Raw genomic sequence first — 8,648 nt, forward strand, 5'->3', positions numbered from 1 at the left:
AATAAACAATGGGAACTTGTTTTTGTTTTTTCCTGAGTTTGTGTTGGACCATCAAAATGACATGAAGAAAAACACCAAGCGTGAATTCTTGCAAATTCACATTTTTCTAAAGTTCAAAGAGAAGGGATGGAATCTTACTATAAATGTTCTGCTAATGGCAGAGAATTAGACAGCTTACCTTTTCCAGAAACTAAAACAAATGGTAGAATAAATGATCTAATTTACCCTTGATATACTAGAAGCATGTTGTTTTCATGGCAGTACAACAGCTGTTCCTTTTAACCTGGCAAAAATCATTCTAACTTGGTTTTTAATAAAGAGAAAATTAAGTGAAATGAAGAATAACTTTGCTCTAACTTACTGATAAAGGACAGTAACAAATATCTCCTGGTCTTTAACTGTATTGTAATTACAAGCTCATTTTAGGAGCATTTTCTTTACGTTATTTTTATTGTTGTCGTTCTTTTCCCCCTCATTTCTAAATACCCGATTATTTTAAAAAAATATGGGGCTTTACTGCTCAAATGCTGTATATAAAATTTAATTGTACCTCTCTGTGGAGCACTAACTGACATCAGGCCGAAATGTGTCATGCTCTGCTATTCCCCGTGTTGGCTCTGCAACTGAAGATACTGTGCAGTCTACCCAAAACTGGGTTGATACCTGTGCGGATGCCAATCCACATGGCGGGAGGTAAACCAATGGCATTATTTTCGCATCATTAGAAACATCTCTATTATATCTGGAACAGAATCCTACAAAAGTAGTGAAGTGTAATTTTCAAGCTTCTAGCAGGCTATTAAACAATGGAAAGGATGTTTTTGTTTCATAAAACCCTCGGAAAAGTGTAGTTGAGTGTCTTTCCAACTGGCACATTTTTAAAGTATGTAAGCAACCTGTTTTGGACTAGGTAAGGTAGGATCTGATTGTACCATAGTCCCTGTGGGAAAGGTACAACTTCATCTTTGACACTTAGACAAGAAGGCTAATGTATTTAGTTTTGTAATTAAGTCTTGTAAATTGTGCATAACCGAGCATTTAACTACTTTTAACCAAGCTTTGGCCGGGGAAGAAGAAAAAACCCAGTGTGCATTGGGAATGGAGGCATGGAACATATTCCCTGACTTAAACCTGAAAAACCTGGTGTTAGTCTTGGGTGATTGCCAATGACCCTTTGACTCCCATCTTCCTGCCCCCCTGCACGCATTTGGAACTGGTCAGCCATTTTTGTTTTTGGAAGGGAGAGGAGACAGATATAATGAATGGCTTTTATTGTGCAATATTTCAAAACCTTTTGACTGTATTCGGATGGGATGGAAAATGTTCTACCCTGTGCCGTAGCCAAAACAAACAAAACGTATTCCCTAAACCTGGATGTGTGTTTCACTCAAACTGGCAGTCGTTAGAGCTCGACTCTCACCGAGAATTTAGTTTGACAATTTTTAGCCCTTGTTCAGCTGAATGACATGGCCAAAGAAAATACTTGGAAAAAAATTAATATATTTACAGCTTATAGGTGCCATTTATCTTTTCAGTTCAATGTGTAGTTTAAGAAACTCCATTAGTTGGCCTATATTTTAGGTTTTTCTAATTTTTTTAATTAGTTTGTCTTTTATCAGAATGCTGAGGCTGAAGGGAAATGTTTTAGGTCGCTCCCACATGGGTGATAAATAGCTAAGATTCAAGGATTTAAAAGTTCAGGGGCTACCACGAAATGGAATATTCTGCAGGTCCAACAAACTAGTAGATGTCCTAGATGGAAGCTACCATAGACTAGCTTCCAACTCTACTAAACTTTTGGTTTAACCTCCCTCTTTATAGCACAGCCTTACTGCTGTTTTTTGACATTGCAGATCAATTTCGTGAAGAGATTGTACTGTGTAATCAACATAATTCATGTAATGCAACATGGTTTATGACCTGAATGAACTATAGTTATTAACTTTTACGGTATAGGCACCCATGCCCAAAGGCCTTGGGGTGCCGTAACATTGCAGAATTAACCATAAATTATCAAAATAGGCACCATGCCCGACCGCCCAAAACAAAATCTTATAAACCTGCCGTCCCATCTTCGAAGTAAAAATCCCTTTGAACAAATAAAATATGAAACTCCAGCTAAAAGTTCTTGTTGACTAAATGAAACCCTTAAATAAATGAGCCTTGTGTTGTTTTTTAATTATTATCTTTGTAGATAAATGATACAGATGAGGCATCTCTGAAAGGGGAATTGTAAAAACAGAGTGTGATCACGTAAAGAGAAGTAGAATTGAGTGAGCATGGAACTGGGAGCCAGGAACTCTAGAGTTTTATTCTGTGCTGGTGATGTGCGGGGTAGTCTTGGGCAAAATCCCTAATTACTGTGTGCCTCAGTTTCTCCCCCTATTTTTTTTTTATTGACTTAGGTACCGATAACCACAGATTGTGAGTGCAAGGCATGGATTTAATGCTATCATACATTAAATCTGTTTGTCTTCAGTATAACTCGTGTACCCTTTCTCCCTCTTCTGCTCCAATCTGCCATAAATAACCCACTTACAGTCAAACAAATGCTTGACTAAAAGATGTATCTTGTTCCATGTACGGAAGGTCAGTACCGCTGCGTTCTAGTAGTAAATAATACTTGCCTACCACACCAAGGCTGGGTGGGAATTCATGTTTGTGCTGTGCTTTGATGTAAAGTGCTCTCAGCCTTGCAAAATTGTTGTGGAAACTTAATTAGGCAGGTTCAAAAACTACTTACTGCTAATGAAAAAAGTAATTTTACTCTTCCATCAAAAAGAAATTTACTTGCCCCTGGTGCGTTATACAAGGAGACCTTTGCAAGATTAATATAAATGCTAGGAAATAGGCACAGTTCATTTTAGAGAGCCAATGATCAGCTCTTACACGGAGATGTGAATGGTGACTTCCCCTGGCCTCCTCCATGAGATGGAGCAGGTGTGCATGGCTCCTTGGTCTAGCGCGGTTTGAGTGTGGGAAAGAGGAAGCTTGTAAGGGTGTGGCTGTAGCTTTTTAGGCCTTGGTGGGGAGGGCTCATGGAGGAATGGATTCAGAAGTGTAACAGATAATTCATGTTGGTCTGAAATGAGGGTGGAATTGTTGAATGGTATTTGAGTCTTGCATTCCAGTTTTCTTTATTCCTTAGAGGAAATTGTACTTGTCCTCGGTAAATTACACTTGCTGACTTTCCACTTCCATGCTCTGTGCAAACATTAACTAAGCCTCATGTCCCCTGCATGGGGTGTTAATCTGTTTTAAACTTAAGTAGAATAGCAAGCAGTGGTTAAATGACGTGACCAAGGCTACAAAAACACTTGTCAAAGCTGGGGTGAAAGCTCAGGAGTTCCTGGATCCCACTACTGTGCCTAGACTCCTAAATTGTGTATAAGCCATGTATGCTCAGAATTCAGTTTCTCCTTCTCCGCCCCAACAGGTACTCTCCCTACTACGGCCAGGTATGGCTTTCTACCCACAACCCAAAGAGGCCCATCGTGCCTAATTAAGGATCCCAGAGCACTGCAAGCTTACCCTTTCCACTTCTGTATGTTTTCTCCTACCTGCTTCCCCTCTGTCACTGGCCTGCCTCTCTAATACTACCTTATGCAGGTCATGTATGTACTCCTGTGTCAACTTACTCCGTGCTGGGTTGCCAACTGTTTATCCAAATAGCAAAATGAGGCAGCACGTAGCATGGCACACCCACGACTGAGAGTTGGGAAGCGAATGAAAATTCTGCTGCCAGGAACCCTTTCTAATGCCTGGCATAATGCCCCTTAACAGAGTCACAGAACTCCTTAGTAACAACCAGCGCTAAGATGCTCAGTGCCTGCAATCTGGCCCTGTGGGTAAGGATTGAAAAAAAGTGATAAGGCTGCAGGCAGAACAAATGTATGTTTTCATACTGGGGTAGAGAACAGCTGAAGCCTTAAATTCTTTCATTTGTATTAACAGGGAAAACCCCCCTCCTCTGAAAGTTCCTTTTTCCTATTCCACTAACTTGAGACATGTTTTGTTTTGGTATATTGTAGCCTGCCTGCCTTTGCTTTCAGTATCTAATGCAGTGCACTAGTATGACCATGCCAAAAGCTGTTGAAACAATATTAAGATGTTTTCTTCAAGCTTCTCCCTAGGAAGATACTCTCTTTCAAGAGGAATGTTTTCCCGAGAGCATTAAGTCATGAATTGGTTCAGTTCTTGCAGTAAGAAATTGGACCAAATGGTGGAGAAGATCTCCTGGGGAAACATACTTATGTTGTTAAGTATTCCCATCAGAAAACTTAGAAACTGCTTACATATTACTATTCTGTCTACAGTTATCCTTTCCCCTTATTGCAGCTGAATGGGGGTGGTTGTGTTTTGGGTTTTTTTTTTTTAAACGAAATTTAAACCTTTTTTTCATTTCCCTCTATCCCCCAGCATCTCGTGAGCTGAACTGTGGCAATAGACTCTAATACTTTTGACAGCAATAGTGAATCAAGGTGTATTTGTGCGTGAGAGAGAACTGTTAATGAGGTTGCAATTATGAAAGCTTCCTTGGAAGTGTTGAATTTGGCTTTTGTTTGAACATTAAATGAGAGGAACTTTGGAGAAGATCGGAGGCTGGAAGGATTTGGGAAGATTTATGGGACAGCAGCCATCTGAACAATGTCTGCCCTCGAATCGTATTGGATTTCTTCGTGTTTACAAAATGGTTCCACGTGAAAGATGGGATACTTGATAACGTATCATTTTATCAGTAAAAAATCACAATGTTTTTGCCAGCAAGAAGAATGATCTCACTGCATTTCAATAAAAACTTAGAATTGGGGGGATGGGGACAATGACTCTGTAATATGCAAGTTTTACTTTGTGTATAGAAGAGATTGTGAAATGGTTATAAGTCAGGGTGCCTCGTAGCTTCATAGAGATCAGCATTGTGCTTGCAGCAAAGGAAACTAAAAACCCAAAGTACCTTAAAAAAAGCAGCCCACTTTAAGATGTTTACTTCACCTCTGTAGGTAAAATAGATGAGGAAGACTCTTCATTTCAGCCTGCACAGCTACTGAAATTCAAGAGAAGCTATCTATCATCAGAATAGCTTACAGGAAACCAACTCAGGAGTGAATGTACTGTAGGATATGGCACTGTTTTGTAGAAATTGCTGACCAGATTGAACATGTCAGAGAGACGGAACTACACTTATGTTAGGAAAGGAGCCCTCCAGCACATGTCAGAGAGACACTGACATGCTAGTGAAAGCTCATGTTATGACCCATATCTCTTCCATGGATGAAGATGGAACTCTAGGCTCCAGTGTGAATACCTGGCACCTTTTAACCGGCTCTAAATTCACTTTAAAACATGAATGCGTTCTTCTCAGACAACTTCATACAATACGCAATATACAAAAAGGCATAGGGCTTAGGCTCTGCTTTCTACTTGCTCCTTGTATTTAATATTTTGTATCTTTGTTGATGTAAAGAACAGATTTTTTAAAAAAAAAAGTAGGCAAGCTTTTTTAGGGTTTATAACAAGAAGGGCCGTTAACCTGGACCAGCTGTTGAGCAATTGGCACCAAAACTGAGGACTAGCAATTGGCAAGGAGTTTTAGAAAATGTCTGCCTATCTATAATATTAAATAGAAATTAAGTAGTGTGCATATTCTCTTTAAGTATGTAACAAAATAACATTGTAGGAAGAGACTATAGCGCTGATGTAAAGCCCAGTCACGTCGAGGAAAGACTCCTATTTTTGCATCTGGCCTTATGTTAGCATTTAATTATCAACACCAGTAAGGGCAAAATGTTCTTGCGGGATCAGCACTGTGGCCCAATATTTTGGGGCCTGACGCCCCGTGGGAGTCTTTGAGGGTCTGGGCCTATCCTCTATAATGTGAATCCATGTTGAACACGCATACGCAGGAAATGATTGTGGAAGATGTCTCGTGGACATTCTTGGAGACACTTTTTCATCCACAAAACAAGGAGAGGGGGGTGGGTGGGGGCAGTGCAAGCTTTGCCCCTTTTCCCCCTGCCGCCCTTTTCCAACGTTCCTCACGCTTGAGCCGTCAGGGACACCTCGGAGGCAAGAAGGCAATTTCATCCACATGGTTCATTCAGTCTCACTTGTTGGCTCCACTAGGGGTTTTTTATGATGTAGGCACTTCTCCATAAAGAACCAAGCTGAGCACATCCATGTATATTCTGTGTTGGGGCTGTGCATGGAACTTGCACTGGACATATCCCCTGGAATTCCATTTACAGAAGCTACAGGAGAAATCCACACAGGATAACAGAATTCCTTTAATATGGAGACATTTGGAAATGGTCTGCAGGCTGAGAGAGCCTGGGTCCTTCAGAGTTTGTACATATTGGGTGACATCCTGGCCCCATGGAAGTCTAAAACTTTCGCTGTTGACATCGGTGGAGCTAGAATTTCAACCACGGTATTTTTAAATAATACATTTTAATTGAAAAAGTCTCCTCTTCAGCAACCCTCTTCCCCTTGTTTTGCAGTTTGTCTCTCGAAAAATACAGCTACTGAATAATTCGGAACAGCCATGAATATTTAGCAGAATCTGGTTATTTAATCGATAGCTGTTCGTGAATGGTGAAAAAATGCCTCCTTTCTTATCCATTTCTCCACTACCGTGCAAACTTTTAAAATTATTCTTGCTCACAACTATAAACTGCTGACACCAAATAGTCCCCCACTTGATTAAGATGGATGGTAATTGTATTTAGAGCAATAATAATTAAGGCTCTGGTGGTAAGCACGAAAGTAACAAATGAATCTAATAAAAGTTTAAAGAGACGCTCTCTTAAATTGAAAAGCAATTTTAAAACATAAACCTCAATTTAAAAAATAATTAATTACTAACTCCAGGATAACTAAAACTCAAAGATTACTGAAGATGACATTACTTTTCATCTCTTATATATATCGAGAGGGAGACTAACTTTGCATTTCATTCACAGTACTTAGTGATGGAGGGTCTCTTTCGTTCTGTGCACCAACAATTTCATAGGTTTGTTTTGTAGCGGAGAAACTGACCAGGAAAAGTGGGGGAGGGGCAAAAGAAATGTATAATGTAGAAATGTAGCTGAATCTTCCAATAAAGAACAGATGGCACTTTTTCTTTGATGATTAACTACATTTAACAAGCGCTATGATAGCAAGTCTGCTGATGCCCATAGCTGCTTTCTACTGCAGAAATGTTTCATTTTTTTACAGATTTAACATTTTTTTTATTAAAGCTAATGGTAAAATTTAATGTTAAAACCTGTTAATAGACAGGTTAAGGAAAGTGTCTGTACATCTAGGTATAATGCTTAAATTATCCAAAAGTACGACGTTTGGTTTAAAAGTAATAAAATACACAGAGTACATAATCTGCAATATCCCAATTTAAGGTTAAAAAATTTCATTATGCAGTTTTATTACATCTTGATCTTTTCCATCTTCTACCACATATTGGAAATAGCCTTCCTTAACTTATTTAGGAAATATATTTGGTATAATAGAATACAATGTAGTATAACTATAATATAGAACAATTAAAGCAGTGGATGGAGAGTCCCGGCTTGGTTCCACCCTGAATTGGGACCTTGGGCAAGTCATTTCATTTCTCTGTGTCCCTCAACTTCCCCCTCTGTAAAACAGGTTAAAAATCTTTATATTATATGGGTGTTGGGAGGCTTAATTAACTGTTTGCACGACACTTTGAGATCTGTGGATGAAAGGGGTTGTATGTGCAAATGAATTTTGATTGGGTTTAACTTTTGGGGTGGGGCGTTTTGTTTTGTTATTGCAACATTGTCTCTGTCCACAAAGATGGAAGTGAAGCAGTTAATCTCTGACTTTCCAAGTGGGTTAATGGCATGGCTGTTGAGGTGTGACTGACACAAAGAGCCCAAATGATTTAAGGGTGGCATTGCTTTTAGAAGAGAGAGGTGGCTTGTTCAGCTTTTTAAAAGTCCTTAAGATAATGTCTTTTATAGCTATGATTGATTTATTTGATATTTATGCAGTTGGCAGTGGGATTTGAAATATAACATAAGCACTTCCTGAGATGTCAGTGCTCCAATGTTAGTGGTCTGAACAAGGATGTAATTCATATCTGCAGGTGCTTACTCTGGTATCAAACACTTCAATAACATCATGCTTGTGGAATCCGGCACTCCCCAGTGTCCCATTTGTATCCTGATATGCCCACGTCTTTCCGATGTGTGTTTTTCTTTCTTAAGGAGCTCTCATTTCCTTCAATAGGATATGTTTTATTTCATCCTTTTTCCTGCATTTACTCATACTAATGTCACCGCATTCATTGGTAATAGCGAGGTTTGGAAACAACCCGTGTATCCATGAAAATACTGGGTCTGAAATTTAATGCCTGGGATGCTTTATTAAGGAAGAATGGTGATTTAAGTGAAGGGAGGTAATAGCTTCTTTCTGGATTCTAATTTGATCTAACAAGGGGAAAAGCGGTCCAGCAAACTCGCATGCATTCATGTTCTCTTAGGCGGGGTTTGAAGAGCCCTGGGTGAAAGTGTTCTGGGGCTTGGTGGCTTTTATGCAAAGGAATGGAAATTGGACACTGCCAGGTGATGGAAAAGAGCAAATTCCAGGCAGAAAAAGGACCCTACGTGCGCTGTGGACTTCCTCCC

Source organism: Dermochelys coriacea, chromosome 26, assembly GCF_009764565.3.
Source record: "Dermochelys coriacea isolate rDerCor1 chromosome 26, rDerCor1.pri.v4, whole genome shotgun sequence".
NCBI lineage: Eukaryota > Metazoa > Chordata > Testudines > Dermochelyidae > Dermochelys > Dermochelys coriacea.